General features: G+C 34.1%; 1 non-coding gene across 1 annotated transcript; it reads left to right on the forward strand.

The window, feature by feature from the left end:
* The first annotated feature begins 4,603 nt into the window (after positions 1–4,603).
* Positions 4,604–4,675, forward strand: TRNAQ-CUG (transfer RNA glutamine (anticodon CUG)). The gene has a single exon. It is a non-coding gene; the product is annotated as a tRNA-Gln (tRNA).
* Positions 4,676–18,490: the final 13,815 nt, after the last annotated feature.

Consider the following 18,490-nt stretch of genomic DNA (forward strand, 5'->3'; position numbering starts at 1 on the left):
CATTTATGAACAAAGACATTGAGTTTGAGTTTAACGTCTCGTTCAGCAACGAAGCTATATGAGACGTCAGCCTACTGATTAACGTGGACTCCGAACCACGTGAGCTCTCGCCGGAAATCGAAGCTGGGTCTTCCACGCCAAAGGCGCGTACGCTAACCACTAAGGAGCTTATCAACAGAGACATTTATGAGCTGAAACAAAGGCGAAAACAAAGATGTGTGTTGTGATTTTGAGTTTATCGTCCCTTTATGCAGCGAGGCTATATGTGACGTGGACCTACTGATTAACGTGAAATCCGAACCACATGAGCTCCCGCCGGACGAAAACAAAGACCTTTGGAATTGACAATTGTTTGGACATTTCAGTCGAACCTACCTAATATTAACAACGTTTCTACGATAATTTCGTAACAATGTATTATTTCTTTTGTTGATTAGCTTGGTTAGGCTTATTTAAACACTTTCTTCTTTGCACCGACGTGTCACATCTCTTGGATGAAGATACACTAGCTCTCACTGGAAATCTAATTCAGAACCAATGCACTTGAACCATTTGACCACAACAAGGCACATTTAAAAAGAAGTTCCGATTTTGTTCGGAAAATTGTGATAAGGTGTAACATTTAAAAATATATTTAAGAAAGGGTACGGAGTAAACGCACTGTACTTTGTCGCTCGAATTTTTTACACTGACTTATGTTAGGCTGCAACTGTTATTGAAACATTTATTTGGGAAATTGCGAATAAAATAATGTTTTGGAAAACTTTGCTAGAAGAAACTTCAGGCCCAAAAGTAAAGTACCCATTGGTCATATTTCCGTTAGAAATAACTTGATCCATATATTAGAATTATAAAGGATATAATTGTATGTGAACTATAAGCAAAAGCGTCTGACTAATTTCTGAGAAAATTATTCAAAAAGTCACCCCCAAGAATAAATTATCCCTTGTGGATCTTTTCAGTACAAACAAGCTATGCTATATTGTTAGTGTTTTCATAAAACATTTATTTATGAAATACGAACACAATCGCCTGAGTCGTCTTGAGAAAATCACAGGGTAAAACTTACTGTCAAAAGTAATATACCATTTCTACATTTTCCAGATGAGGGAATTATACCATATAGCTAGTTTATTTATGTAACACGTATTTATAAAATATGAACAACAAAAATCTCCTGAGTTGTTTTTAGGAAGGTCATCGGGAAAAGCTTACCCCCAAAGGTAAACTCTTGTATCTGTAATTTTGACAGTATATCGAGTAATTTTTAAGCAAATCGTCGGGAAAAAATTCACTGTAAAAGTAAACTATCTCTTTTGGATTTTTCTTTTCGGAACAAGCGAGTTATACCATATTGTAACATTATTACAGAAAATAATTTTACTGAAATTAGAACAAATTTGTCTCAGTTATTACTGAGACAATTGTCCAAAAGAAATCAACACTTGAGAAAACCACTTCTTCTGTATGTTATCGGAATAAACTATTTATGCTCTATGTTAGTTTATTAATGAAATATTTCTTTACGAAATATGAACAAAATTGCCTGAGGCGTTAATGGGAAAACCATCGGGGGAAAGCTTACCCTAAGATTAAGCTACTCCTTCGAACGAGTTGTCATATTGTTAGGTAATTAATCATACGTTTATTTATGAAATGTGGTTGAGAAAATTGTGCAAAAAGAACGCATACCATACAGTAAATTACACCATATATATTTTTTCAGAAAAAGTATTCATATGTGGTGGAGATTTGTTAATAAAATATATATTTATCAAAAGTAAATAAAATCGTCACAGCTTTTTTATTTGAGAAAATTGAATTATTTTAAATTTTAATCCTTCAGTAAATTACCCTTGCTTTTAGGTGTCGAAGGACATAAAATTCGAAAGATATTATATTATTAAAACGTTATGACTAGAATTCGGTGCAGATACGTTGAACAGTATGGCCTCTATTTGAGTGCGTGTAAAAGCGTGACGAACCGAGAGACAAATAGATGGACAGACATCGAAAAATCATTTTTTTTTTCGATACGTAGGAGCCATGTAACTTGAATTTATTGAAATCTGGTATTCGGTTTTTATAATTATCATCACACTTTCTTCTTTCGTCGCTCGAATGTGAAAACGAATAGGCCTACACCGACACGTAATGTGATAATTTGTAATCCCAAAAATTTAATTTGTTATGTTTAATGTGTGGTTACCCTAGAAAAAAAGCTTATGCATGTTACATCATTTTATTATCAGTTTGTCACGCTACTGTATAATTCGGTACGATTATAGTTAATATTCATGGCATGTTTTGGAAGCATTCACGTTCCTCACAAAGAGAGCTGTAAAATTTAGTTTTGTTTAAAGAAAGCACTCTTGATTTTTTCACACAGACTTGCATTTGTTGCACTTGTGGATATGAAACAAAAGGAGAGAGAGAGAGAGTCAATACTTTAAAAAAAACACAAACACAGAAACACTAGAACAGTTTTTTTTCTTCATGACAACGAGCTATCGCTGTGACTGTGTTCCTCACGCTGTGTGTAAAGCTGTAGGTTGCTCTTGTTTTGTTTTTTCCTGTTCCTGACTCACAGACACTCGCAGTGAGTTGAAGCTGGGTAAAAACGGAGAGGGAACTGTTAAGCATACCAAACCATAAACTAAAAACAATCGCTATTAGTAATAAATAGTAAGCTAATTCTGAATAAATACGTCATCAGAAAAACAAAAAAGTAATTTCATTATTATATTATTTCGTTTCTTATTAACACAAAAATTATACACTTTCTACAATGTTTTGTAAAGAAAAAAAATTGAACAAGACCGGATGGGATTCGATCTAGTGTCAAAATAGTATAAGAATTACTAGTCGGTCACTCTACCCACTTGACCACACAGATTTTCTTTTGTTGCATATCTTTTTCTTAAGAAATAAATGCTCATGGCTATAGAGCATGTCACTTATAAATTTAAGACAACAGTTTTTCTCTTTGTTTATATATTTCTGTATAACATCTTGATTACAGAAGCTTATTTATATTTGGCAGACAATTTACACCCTAGACTTAAACCAATAAATGCAATATTTTACTCCAATTTCCAGTTCCTTGATTCAGCTAAACTTGTTATTCCCTCTGCAATCGTGCTGTGCTACTCCAAAAATTCCCTCGAAAACATTATTGCCAGTATATACAAAACCGAACATAATTTTGTTTTTTGCTTATATTTTTATTATTTTATTATATTTTTTTGGAAATATCTCCTTAGATGGATTGCTTTCTATTATCTCCACGTACTAATAACTGAATTTTACCAATAAACATATGTAAAATGGGATAATTGCGAAAAATTGTGAGTTACAGTATACGCGCAATATTTTTTGCATGGGAGTACCTTCCCCTCCCATCCGAGGTGTTTGGGCTAACAAAGATAATGAATGAGAGTAGTACAGAAAATGAGAAAAATTGAACGTGACTCTGTTGTTAAGCCAAGTTCGTTTTAGTCTGTGTCAGTATAGCATTAAATCTATTTTCTAGCATGTATATAATAATAATAATAATAATAATAATAATAATAATAATAATAATAATAATAATTATTATTATTATTATTATTATTATTATTATTATTATTATTAGTTGTTGAATCAAACCACTCAGACACAATTGCTTTTAATAGATCCAGTGAATAGGCCTATAGGTATTGTGACAACTTAAGTAACCTGGATTGCAATCAGGAGCGGATTAAAGGCGGAGCTAATGGAGCCCAGGCTCTAGGTGTCACCCAAAATCCCCCCTTTAATACTAAAATATATCAATCAACTTATTATAGTATAGGCCATGCTAATTTCTTTTTCCCGGTCGCTAGGCTTGCGGTATCGTTAAGTCTTCTTCCACCAGCTTGGGCTCGTGCCTGCAAACATCAGACTTTCGTGGCACCGCCGGGCGTGGATAAATAAACTGATTGATGTGATGAATAAACAAATAAATTCAAACATCATTCACACAGAAGACCTTCAAATTCGGAACTTTTCTCACAGTGTAACCTTGTACAGGTTTACTATTTGTATATGATTTTTCTCCTTTTACTCTATTAGTGTTTTTACAGGGATTGTTGACCGTTTGGCTCGTATTCGGCATTTATGTGTTACACTGAAGTATATAGGCATTTGACTGTTAATAATGAATGTAATTAAACTAATTATTGTAAACTTGGAGCACATTAAAATGTTACAGCATACTCCTCGGTGTTTCGATAAGCCTATGAGGCTGTGGAAGACAGCAAAGAAAAGCTATGCGCTGAAATTATTCGTAACATAGGACCCTTTGAAATAGTCGGCTGCAGGGTCCCAAAAACCTTAATCCGCTCTCAGTGCTATGCGCAGAGACGTACGCAAGAATTTATTTCGGGAGGGATCCAAAGCATTTCGGGGAGGATGTCCAAACACAAATTCAGGCTAAATTATACTAAACTTTGTATCTAAAATTAGACTAAATTGACAAAAAATTCCGGATTTCGAGGGGGGTTCTGGACCTCAATTACCCACCCCGTGCGTACGTCCTTGGCTATGCGCACAAAATATCCACTTTTTTTAAGAAATAAAGGGGACCGCGGTGGCTCAGTGGTAGAGCGTTCGCCTCTGGTGCGTGGGGTCCCTGGTTCGATCCCAGCTCGCGCCAAGTGAGCTTTGTGATGAACAGACACTGTCTGCGTGGGTTTTTTCGGGGTTCTCCTGTTCCCCCCCCGCTTTCTTCATTGCACAGTTTCATTTATTTCTCATCATCACCGTCTCCCTTAGCTTTGGCGCATAATCGTGGGACGTTAAACTAAATATATAATTTTATTTCATTTAATTTCTTTAGAAATAAAGCTTGACTTTTCGTGCCTTTCTTTCAATATGTCTGATTTACAATTGGTAGAGAACATAGATTAAAAAAATCTAAAATAATGGTTGCGAAATGTTTGTTGATATTCAACTTTTGGTGAAAAGAACTTTGGAGATGCAGAAAGAAGATATTGAAGTTATGATTTTATATAACACCATATTTATAAATGAAGAACGGAACATACTTCGGATACAAGCAACTTTAAGGACGAATGAATGAAATTACTCTTCATTACGAAATTCATTCTCAAACTCATAATTTCAGGGAAGCTCAGGCCCCATGGGTATGGGCGTGATCTGTACGATCATTGACTGTTTGCATCCAACAAGTACGGCGTAACTAGGATTTTTTAAAAAGGGGACTGAAAAAGAATTTCGGGGCCAAGGTACCCAACACTCCAAAATTCCATTGTTTCGGTATTTTAGGTTTATCTTTAATCAAGAACATAACACAATTTCCGAGCATTTGGGGCAAAAGAATTGTGGTTACTATTTCAGTCTTGCACATTTTTAGCAACATAGTCATGTTTGTTTTATTCTTTATTAAATTAAAGCTATTGTTTCTCAAAATAGCTCGACAAGATTCGAGACGAGACAGGGTTCTTCCAACAGAAAAAGATACATTTTTCGAGGCATCACTTTACACAACATATTTTCGAGGCGAGACAACCTCTAATCTTGTCTCGTGCGCATCCCTATTTGCACGTAATAATATTAGAATACAGTAAGAAAAGAAAATATTAATTACCTTATAAAGTAATCAAACCTTAAAAGTCATCTATTTAAAATTTGCCCTGTGAAATAGTTCATATTTTAAGGGGGCTATTTATATAGTAACAGAATATTAATAATCAACGATCAATTACTCTGTGAAGATGCTGGATTTTAAGGTGTGTGTGCACCTTTTGTTGCATTTGGGTGCAAATTCGGTAGATTTTCTTAGTATCCTCTTTTCTAAAAGTATGTAACATAGTGAAATTTAGCTGAGCTTGTAAGAAATTGGGGAGGCTTGAACACCCCAAATTAGACCTAGTGACGCCACTGCCAAGCCACCAGTCACGAAAGACAAACGGAAATATTTAATTTAATTATAATAGAAAAGTTGAACTGTGTAAATTTAGGACTATAATTCTATATGAAAATCATTATAAATACAATTATGTTTTATATTTGATTGAACTTTTCTCCCTATCGCGGAACTTATGTCCGGCACGGAATCGAACCCGGATAACCCAAGGATCTCTGCTTCAGGTAACCGCTGGTTAGAAATTTTCTCCTTCAAATAAAATGAAATGAAATATTCAGTTTAACGTCCCATGATTATGCTCCGAGGCTAAGAGATACGATGATGGTGAGAAATGAATCAAATGGAGGAATGAATAAAGTGGAAAGGAACGGAAGAACCCCGAGTAAACCACCGTATACGGTGTTTGTCCACCAAAAAGGTCACTTGGCGCTCCTTCAAATAAAGTACAGCTAGAAATAAAACATTTTCTATCCTAGAAGAAAGAATCTCCTTTACATTATTCCGTCCATTAAATGTACTGTACTTATTAACAGTTACTCTACTGAAACCATCCCTGCAACTAGTGATGCGAAGTGGAAAATTTTCCGCTTAAAACTTCCCATTTCTAAAAATTTCCATTCTAAACCAATATTCACTATCAAGTATTAACTCCACATTAAGCCATGATATTGATTGAATCCATGAATAGAAATATGACATTACAGCAAATTATAATCTTCCAACTTTCTAGGTCCTATAATGGGAAAATATATAAATATTATTGAGTACCTGGTAATAAACCTAGTATTTGATAACACAAGAATTATATGATAGAACAAGCGAGTATCGTTCTACAGTATGAAACTACGGTAAACTTCCAAACTAGTAGAACTGGAAATAGTAGAAACCTGAAGTAGTTGATTTCTACCACTTACGGTTTAAATATTAGGTTGTCGAAGGAGATGGGACCTATTATTGGAACGACGAATCGTTTCCCGAAAACCGTTTCTCAATAGCTCTTACCATTTTTGAGTTATGACCAATATTGTTGAAGCCAGAAGTGGTTCAACATAGCTTTTGGTTTAACTCGAAGATAGGTGAAAGAGATGGAACCTATTCTTGGGATGCTGAATCGATTCCCGAAAACCGCTTGTCGATAGCACTTACGGTTTTAGGTCTAGAAAAATCAATATTGAAACCAGAAGTAGTAGTGAATTTATACCACTTCCGATTTTAGTGGAAATACAGGAGTATAAGTTGTTTGTCACCTTAAGACCTTAAATCGATTTCTGAAAACGTTTCATCGCTAGATATGTTTTATATTCGTTTATGAGTTACGAATATGTTTGTTGAAACCAGATATGGTCGACTTCTACCACTTCCCGTTTAAGTAAGATTGTTGAAAGAGATGGAACCTATTCTGGCAATGCAGAATTGATTCCCAAACACCGTTTGTCGATAGCTCTTACCCTTTTAAGTTTATGTAAATAAATATTGAAACCTGAAGTACAAGTGGATCCTACCACTTCCAGTTTTAGTAGAAATGCAGGAGTTAAGGTGGTTCATTTCATATCCACCTATTTTCGAAAACCGTTTGCCGATCGTTTTTTACTCGTGGTCTTTAATTTGAAACCGGAAACTTCCGATTTCTACCACTTCCGGTTTAACAGATTGACTGCCAGGGTGATTTAAGGGTACAGTAGGAGGTTGTTGAAGGAGATGCAACCTATTATTGGGATGCTGGGTCGATTCCCGAAAACCACTTGTCAATAGCTCTTACCAATTTTTATGTGATACCTGTTGACAAACAGACACACAGACGGACACAGCCGTTCTATAAGACTTCCCTTTCATATGCATAGCGTAGTTTGGAAGTCTAAAAGTAGGTATATAGCCAAAAGCAGGAAATATATTTTTATTTCATCGATAAATATAAAGTTATTTATTGCGGCTTGCAGCTTTGTACTTTTCTTATATTTTTTTTCTCTTAGAAGAAGAAATAAAGCTTTTTCTTAGTTACAATTTCAGAATGAATGAATATATGAATATTTATTAGTTTCTCTTCTGAACGAATATATAAAAGAAAACATTATTTCCTGAGAACTTCTAGTATTTTTAATGGGTATTTTAGTAGGTTACTTTCGTTAAACTTTGAAATTTTCGGTAGCCAAAAACTTGCAGTAAATATTTTTATATATTTCGTAATTATTATTTCTATAAAGTGAAAATATATAAATATAGAAAAGTAATAAAGCTATGAGAAACATCTTGTCTTCGCGCATGAAAAGCGTATGAAACTGATGGAATATTGATATGACGATTTTCTGTGAACGACGATTAATTCTAAGAAAGAAAACTACATTACATTTTCTAACATATTTTCTAGAAATGAAGAATTGCAAGATAATTAATTTTTTGAACTCTTACCCTCACCATTACCTCCCTCACACTCACCATCAACTGACACCCTCACCCTCCATTGACGCTCTCCACTCACCCTCCCTCACACTCACCCTCCATGGACGCCCTCCACTCACCCTCCCTCACACTCACACTCCATTGACGCCCTCCACTCACCCTCACTCACACTCACACTCCATAGACGCCCTCACACTCAACCTCCCTCACACTCACCGTCAATTACTTTATCGCCCTCACCCTCCAACGCCCTCACCCTCAACTACTAAAATGAGGGTGAGAGCGGCCCTCATGAGGGCAAAATGAGGGAGGATGACCATCTCTGCTCTCTTCACCCCTTTGAAATATCTATGTTCCCCTAAAAAATCCGGTTATATCCAGTTATCACCAATTTGTTTATTCGTTTGTATTTCCGCTGTCGAAATTCTCTGTTCTGATTGGAGGGATTTCACCCACGCTATAATATCAGAGCGCGATTATTTTTTCTCTCTACAGAGGTCGAGAAAAGGAGGCGACAGCTTTATTCAATCGCCTTACTGATTTTAGACTTTGAGCAGGAAAACGATCGAAAAATAAGGTAAAGTTTCAAAATTATATCAATAAACAAGTAAGCATTATTGAAAGGTATTTGATAAAAAATTAAGTTCAACTTTCTCATCTTCATGAGCTGGATCGAGGTAACCCCACTTGTGGAGTTGCCTGGATTCAGGTCGGGGTCGTATGAAGGAGCATGTGTCTATTTCGGATCACCTTCATGATAAATCCTTATTCAATAGTATGTTAAAACGACTTTCAATACAACAACAACTGTTTAAGTTCCTTCCACTATAATCACCAAAACATCCAGTAATCTTTTATTTTTTTATTTCTTTCTCTCACTTTCTTTCTTCTCTCTTTCATTCCTTTACTTCTCTCCTAATTCCCTCTCCCTTTTTCTCATCCTTTCTTCTATTTCCAATAAACCGAAAAGAGGATCGTGACTGGGAATCCTTATTATAGACACGGTCATTAGATTAGTGTTAATTTCTCTTCGGTAGTACGATACAACCCAGTTAATCGGTTAAATCCATAGATATGTATCAAAAAGTCTGTTTACATTTACGTTGCTTAAATTTGATTGATTGGTTTCAAATTCACGACATTCTCAGCACTAAGTAGATATCCTCTCAATCTTTCTCTCTCCCCTATTATTTCATAACACACATGCGGCTACAGTTTATTATTAGCTATCAACAAACGAAAGTACAGAGAAATTCTAAAATGTTCAACATGAAACATGGAAACCTGGAAATCCGTGTTTTATGGCTGAGTTATGGCCTGAAACCTGAGTTATAGCTAACTCAGTGGTTAGCCATACTCAGAAGAGCTTAGTTAATTAGAGCTCAGAACCAGCATTAAGGTGGGAATCTTCTTTATCTGTCACTGAAAAACAAATATTTGAAGGTCACATAAAATTCAGTGGCAAAATATATAGCAGTAGTTCGTGAACATGAGTTCACCAGTTGTACACTCCACATCAAAAAAATTGCGACAGCTAACGCCATGCAGCTAGACTACACTGTATTAATATCGATAAAATGAAATAACAAAACCGAGACGAAACAATATTCATAAGTTGATTTAGGGAGAAACTGAAACACACAGGATGAAAAATTGAAACCAATGGATGTCTATTATACGGAGGTTCATAAATGCGGCAGAGAGAGAGAAGGCGAGAGAAGAAAAAAAGAAAAAGGAGAACAAAAATGAAGAATTTTAAACTTAGTAAGAAAAGAACCTAACATTATTAAGTTCTGTTACCAGAAATCGAACAGTAATATAAAAATAACGTTGTTTTTATATATTTTTTCAGAACTATTCGAATATATAGATGATGCTTGAAACATTCTTTAAGTCTCTTTTATAAAGGATACCATACTCAATTTCCAGTGTAACTGTAGATCTCACAGATAATCTAAGATAATGTCAAAAGTTTAACACTCATGCTTTGTTTACGCGTGGTTCGATTGTAAATTCGGTAGTGTTCATTGGACTACATTCTAATAAGTCCAGTAGGTAGCGTAGGTCATATCTTCCATTCCAAACCACTAATGCAAAATTAACAAAAAAAAGGAAAAAAACTGAAAAGATAAAGGAAAAAAACAAAGATAAAATTGAATGAGTGCTATTTTACTACTAAATTTTTAACAGAAATATCTTATATTCAAATTCCAAACCGTATCATAATGAAAAGTTACAAATGTTCAAATGGAAAGTTAGATGTAGCAGACCTTGCATGTTTCAAATTTCAACGTGAATAAATCACAGTGAATTATAGGATGGAAACAAATTTGTGTCGAGCTAGTATAAATACAATTTTGTTTTGAAATAACCAAAGATGTTGCCATTTTCTAGTCTTTTCCGAAGATTTATCTGTTCCGAAGATCCAGCATCACTTTCATCTCTTGCGAATATAACCTTGTAATTTGCAGAGATAGGATGAACACGCTAGAGCTCACACGGATCACAGTGTCAGTTGGATGATGTTGGTTAGCTTATTTACCACCACTGGGTCGAGGGTTCAAACCCCTAGTGACCCGGTAATTCGACTGAGACTCGGTAACCCAGATGATAAAAAATATATTTTGCTTGCTACGTTGCGTTTAAACGATATTTCTTTCAGAGATGCCCAGGACTGGAAATGTTATGCGCTGAGCACGAAAACCTCGACGCTGAAGTTGCCAGTTAATTACATTCTCCAGACTAGGTCTATCGGTCTCTTGCCTTTTGTTAACTTCGGAACATGCACACTAGGGTGGAACGTAAATAGCCTTTTTTATTTTTTTTAAGTTTTGTAATAGTGCGGAAAAGTTGCCTTTTCGGTTCAAAAAGAAGACGAAGAAAATTGGTTGTTATACTGCAACATCTTAAGGTGCAGCATATAGCTTAAAGATTGTAAAAAGAAATTAAAACTTGAAAAATTATAAACTTTGGTAAATTATTTTTTATGCTTTTCTCGTACATATAATGCTAAAAAAGATAGTTGTAAATTCGTATATAAGTATTAGAATTTGAAAAAATATTAATTACAAAATATAATTTTAAAACATTATTGTGAAAAGGTTTGTATTCTTGCTGATTTTGAAATTTTTGGGAACTACTTTTGCTGTAACAAATAGCAGCAAATGAGGTTGAAATAAAAGCTGCAAAATGTTTGTTTCTACTTCATTGACACATTAAACTTTTTTTAAAAAATCAAATTTTGGCATGTTCTTATGTGAGTCAATTTTTGGTATTATATATCCTTCGCTTGCGAATGAACCACAGACATTTTGAGCCGATTCGATCACCCGTTTCACAACTCTTTTCACTGCTTGCGTGTAATAAGGAAGCCGGGGAAAGTCGATAAGCAGGTCCACTTGACGCTTTGGTTGAGCTTCAGATGTCTTCCATATAAAGTCTTTGAGAGAAGTACTGGGAACATCTTTTACCAAAGGGAAGGGGGGTTCAGTTACGACATTTTCAGTCCATGATATCATGGCGACAAAACCTTTGCGTCAAAGTTTATCTGTGGAAATTTAAATTTCCTGAATCTGCCTCTATTTTCTGTTCTTGCTTTTAAAACACGTCGTAAACCGAGTTCTCTTATATTTTTGCACTTATCACATAGCATGGAGAAAAGGAGATTTTCTGCAGCAGCAAAATACCCATATCTTTGAATAACTGAATCTAGAATGTTCTTGGAATCATCAGAGAGATGGCGTGAATATGAGATAAGCTTAAATAGATGTTTGGAACTATAAGTACATGAAGGTTTCAACTTAATGTTAAACCACATAGGTGCATACACTTTTACAATGTACTTAGCTAGAGTCTTAAGGTTCTCAGTTGCCACATATAATCTAAGTATACGGTTTGTTAATGTAAGCCACCGGGAGTGAACAAGTTTTCCAGGATTTCTTAAAGATAAATCTAGCGAACAATTTCCAATTGATACAGCGATACTTATATCCAACAAATACTTTCGATCCGTACTTGAAATCATTTATGTTCTCCAAAAGAGGAAGGTTATTTTCAATTGTCAAGAAAGTAACCACAGCAAGATTAGTACAGTATTGCTGGTGCTGAACCATTTCGCCTTTAAATTCATTGGGTCCCTTCGTTTTACCATCTAAATGATAGAAAAGATGTCGCAAAGGTTGCTCATTTCCGTGGAACAAACAAACTAACCATTATAAAAGTAACTAACCATTATAAAACTGTATATAACAAACGGCAATAGATAGGTACGGTGTTTGTATTCGATTAAACGTCTCTAGAATATATTCCATCTCCACTCAGTAGTAGAAAAGGGATCGATCTGGGCCAACCTAGGCCAACATAGAACATAAGAGAACAACTCACAAGCCCCTTGGAAAATGACCATTCGACACCGTGAGCCCACGGTCTTTTACGACCTCCATTTTAGGGGTGAATTTATTCCCTTTTATGGCCACTTTTTAGGGGGTGTACTCGTTCTCTTTTATGAGCACATTTTCAAGGGTGTACTCGTTCCCTTTTATGAGCACTTTTCCAACCCCTATGTTAATTACGAACACATAGAAGAAGAGATAACACATAACATAGCAAGGGTGTATTCGTTCTCTTTTATGAGCATATTTTCCAACCCCTATTTTAAGATAACAGAAATTAACTACGATTACGAACACATAGAAGAGCAGATAACAAACACAACCACCTCCATTTTAGGGGTGTATTCATTCCCTTTTATGAGCATATTTTCCAACCCCTATTTTAACATAGCAGAAATTACACTGACACTACGTAACACACAGCAGAGCATAAGAGTACGTAACACACAAGGGTGTATTCATTCCCTTTTATGAGCATATTTTCCAACCCCTATTTCAACATGACAGAGACTATGAAACATGGCGGACATAGCACAGGGGGTGTATTCATTTTCTCCACCCCTAATTGAACATAGCAGAAATTACACTGAGAGTACGTAACACACAAAAACCTCCATTTTAGGGGTGGACTCGTTCTCTTTTATAATTACTTTTCCAACCCCTATTTTACCATAGCAGAAATTACATAAAATTTTTTTTCAACCCCTATTTTAAGACAATGAATGCCTATGTAACATAGCGATTGGATACGCTCTTTGAACCGATTTTGATGGAACTCGGCATATGGGGGTTTTCGAGCATGCTGAGTACGAATATCATACTCATTTTTACCTGGGTCCTATAGTTTATGTGGCATACGCCCTTTTTATGACAATTTTAACCGATTTGGGTGAAACTCGGTATATGAGGATTTTCGGACATGCTGATTACAAATATCATACTTATTTTTATCTGGGTCTTATAGTTTATGTGATATACGCCCTTTCTATGACAATTTTAACTGATTTGGATGAAACTCGGTATATGAGGGTTTTCGGACATGCTGATTACAAATATTATACTTATTTTTATCTGGGTCTGATAGTTTATGTGGGATACGCCACTTTGTATGACACTTAAAACCTAATCACTCGAAAACGGAGCCAAATATCGAAGTGGTGTTTCCACATTTAGCAATAGGTCATCAGGTACTACAAGTTCCAAAATGAGTGGTCATCGAGATCAAAGGTCAAAATACTTAAAACCCAATCACTCGTAAACTGCGCCACAAATTGAGGTGGTGTTTCCACATTTAGCAATTGGTCATCAACTACTACAAGTTCCAAAATAATGACCATCGAGGTCAAAGGTCAAAATACTTAAAACCTAATAACTCGAAAATGGATCCACATACTGAGGTGCTGTTTCCACATTTAGTAATCGACCACCAACTACTACAAGTTCCAAAATAGTGACCATCGAGGTCAAAGGTTAACATACTTAAAACCTAATAACACGAAAACTGAGCCACATATTGAGGTGCGTTTTCCAAATCTAGTAACTGGTCATCAAATACTACAACTTCCAAAATAATGATCGTCGGGGTCAAAGGTCAACATACTTAAAACCTAATAACTCGACAACTGAGCCACATATTGAAGTGCTGTTTCCAAATCTAGTAATTGCTCATCAGGTACTACAAGTTCCAAAATACTGACCATCGAGGTTAAAGGTCAAAATACTTAACACCTAATAACTTAAAAACGGAGCGAAATATTGAGGTGCTGTTTCCAAATCTAGTAATTGGTCATCAACTAGTACAAGTTTCAAAAATAATGGTCATCGAGGTCAAAGGTCAATCTCATAAATGAAACCACATATTTAGATAACGTTTCCTCATTTAGTAAATTTGTGTGATCTATTCAATTTTGTACAGAGCAGAAAAAGCAGTGAAGAAGGAATAAATTTGAGTGGCTTATTTACTTTTGTATTAACAAGAAAGAAAGCAAAGATATGCCATATTAACTAGCTGAGAATTATATGTCATCTTGTATTATTTAAGCAAAACGAAAGGCGAACATGGGCCATTTTACTCAAATTTGGATGGAGTATTTATCTTTGTATGAACTAGAAAAGAAATGAAGAAGGTTCAATATTTCTATACAATTTTGTACTACCCAAATAAACGAAATTTTATTTTTGTACCAATCACAAGAAAATCAAAGAAGGGTCATTTTATACCTTTTGTGCTATTCAAATAATAGAGGGAACAAATTTCAGTGGTCTATTTTGTTTTTGTACCAATCAGAAGAAAAGCAAAGATATGCCATTTTAACTATTTAAACAAACGAAAAGATAAATTTGAATGACCTATTCAATTTTGTACCAACGAGAAATGCCATTTTATACCATTTTCTACTACTCCAATAAACGAAGGAATACCAACCAGAAAAAAAAGAAGTGAAGATTAGGTGGATTATTTTCTTTTGTACGAACTAGAAAAGAGAAGAAGAGCAACTTTAACTAGCTCATTATGTACTGTTTAAAGAAACGAAAATTGACTATTTAACTCGCTCAGAATTTATGTAAGAATAATTTCGATGCTCTACTTTTTATACCAACGAGAAAAAATGAACTAGCTGAATATACGAAAGAATAAATTTAAGTGACCTATTCAATTTTGTACCAATGCTGAAATGTCATTTTTAACTGGTTCAGAATTTTACTACTCAAATAAACAAGGGAATATTTAGTTTTGTACCACCGAGAAAAAAACAAAGAATATTGTACCATTTTGGAGTTTTCAAATAAACAAAGTACTTATAATTTGTGTCAACTCTAAAAAGGATCATTTTAACTAGCTGAGTATTTTATATCATTTTGTATTATTTCAACAAGCAAAAGGAAAAAGCAAAAAAGGATCATTTTAACTAGTATAATAAACGAAGGCATAAATATGAGTGTACTACTCAAATAAACGAAAGAATAAAATTGTAGTAACCAGAAAAAGCGAAGAAGGCCTATTTTGACTAACTGAGAATTTCTGTACCTTTTGTACTATTTAAACAAACGATGGAATAAATTTGAGTTGCCTGTTTTTTGTACTAACCAGAAAAATCGAAGAAGGTACCTTTGTACTAGCCCAATGAACGAAAGAACAAATTTGGGTGTTCTACTTTTTTATACCAAACAAGGAAGAACCATTTTAACTTGTTGAGTATTTTATACCATTTTGTACTACTCAAATAAACGAAAGAAAAGCGAAAAAATACCTTTTTAACTAGCGCAGAATTTCTGTAACGCAAAAATTAATTTGGATGGAGTAACAAGAAATAAATCAAAGATATGCCATATTAGGCTAACTATTTAAATAAACGAAGGGTTAAATATAAGTGATCTATTCCATTTTGTACCAAGGAGAAATGCCATTAACTTAGAATTTCTAGTGCATGTTGTATTATTTAAACAAAACGAAGGGTTAAATTTGAGAAAGCGAACATGAACCTTTTTACTCAAATTTGGATGGAGTATTTAGCTTTGTATGAACCAGAAAAAAAGTAAAGAAGAAATATTTTAACTAACTCAGATCTTTATACCATTTTGTACTACCTTTTGTACCAATCAGAAGAAAACCAAAGAAGGGTCATTTTAACTAGCCAAGCAGAAAAAAGGAAAAAAAATAACACTTTGTACTAACCAGAAAAGGAGAAGAAGGATCAGCATTCTATACTTTTTGTGCCATTTATTTGGGTGTCCTATTTCTTTTTTTACCAACGAGAACCATTTTTAACTGACTTAGAATTTTATACCTTTTCGAAAAATTTGTATCAAATCGAAAAAAGCAAGCAAATACCATTTTAAATAGCTCAGCATGTTATAGCTTTTTGTGTTTTTGGTCTACCCAATTTCTTGACCATGTTGTACTATTTAAACAAACAAATGAATAAATTTGTGTGACCTATTCACTTTTATAGCAAGCAGAAAAAGGAAAGAAAAATTTGAGTGGCTTAAGCAAAGAAGGTCAATGGTAACTAGCCTATTGAAGAATGAATAAATTTTGTTGGCAATTAAAAAAGCGGAGAAGGTCTACTTTCTGTACCAACCATAGAAAAACAAATTTGTTTGACCTATTCACTTTTATAGCAAGTAGAAAAAGCACGAAAAAAAGGGAAGAAGGTTCATTATAACAAGCTAGGTATTTTTATACCATTTTGTATTACGGGTGGTCTATTTCATTTGTGTAACAATCAGAAGAAAAGCTCAGAATGTTATACCTTTGTGATGCTACATTTTGTATTATTTTTGTGTCATCCAGAGAACAATTTAAATTGCCTCTCCCGTCACTAAGAAAGGCTCATAAAATATTTGAACGTGAGATTTGACAAACCAGAGTTGAGTATTAATTGTGTAGAACAGACTACATAGCAATTAGCGTAATATCATGCATGGCCATTTTTGATCACAGCAGAAGAAGATATTATATCAAAGTAAGAAAAGTTTTCAAAGTTCCATGTTGCTGCAGATATTTAAACAACGTTATGAATGCGTTACCTAACAGGTGTATTGCCTATTGCTCAACGATTCAATTATTTTTTTTAAATTTTCTTTCCTCGTCTAAGTCAAAAAAGACAAATATATATTTTTGCATTTATGTATTTTATTATAATGGAATATAAGTTTATGGAGTATATGTGGAAATAATAGAACATACATCATGATGTTATATTGCCTTGAAACATATTATTAAACACGGAGAATGCATAGAATGCTTGTATTGTAGATATATAAAATTATTTATTTGATTTGTTTTTGCTGAAGAGCAGAAAAAATGACTAGCAAGGAGATTGTTTATGTTTCACCTAAAGAAAAAGAAACTCAGCGTGAAAACGAAAAACCTATACTGTTAATCCAGCCGTCTGACCCCGATTTGCCAGATGAATTACGTGATAAAGTGAGAATCATATATCCAACACAAGAAATAGAAGAAGTGTATTATTTTAGACGCTATAATAGATATAATGATGAAATACTCCCGGAAAGTGATGATGACAGTGTTTCAAATATTACCTGTTTTGAACTGGAAGCTAATGAGTGCGAGTGTACTAGTGAAACTATTAGTGATACATGTATTATACAATTATGTAATGAGTATACACCAAATTCAGTATTATTATGTGACGCATGTTCTAAACATAATGAGAATGAAAAAGATCACAACTGTTTGCTGCAGTATGATTACGAATTATTACAAAAGGTGTGGACAATCTTGATTACACGTGAAATGAGAGAGAAAATCTATAAACTTTATTTAAAGAAGCATTTTAAAGGTTGCAATATTAAGAACACTTATACTTTTGAGAAAAAATTGAATCTGGTATATGAATACATTACAGAGTGTGATTATTATATTAACAAAATAGTAGAATTGTTTTTAGAGAAAGATAAACAATTATTTAATTCTGTAAATGAACACTGAGCCCACTCTAGCATATGCATTTGATTGTGTAAGAATAGAAGAACTTGAACTGTTAAATGAATCAATTTGTAGTATTGTAATGTTACAAACATTGGACTAGCACATGTAAATACTGAATTACCGGCAACTGAATTGTCAGTGAGAGTCAATTTAAATTGTTCTCTGGATGACACAAAAATAATACAAAATGTAGCACTACAAAGATAAAAATACCAAGCTTGTTATAATGAACCTTCTTCCCTTTTTTCGTGCTTTTTTCTGCTTGCTATAAATGTGAATAGGTCAAACAAATTTGTTTTTCGATAGTTGGTACAGAAAGTAGACCTTCTCCGCTTTTTT

This window comes from Thermobia domestica, chromosome 9 (genome assembly GCF_964235325.1).
Source record: "Thermobia domestica chromosome 9, izTheDome1.hap1.1, whole genome shotgun sequence".
NCBI lineage: Eukaryota > Metazoa > Arthropoda > Insecta > Zygentoma > Lepismatidae > Thermobia > Thermobia domestica.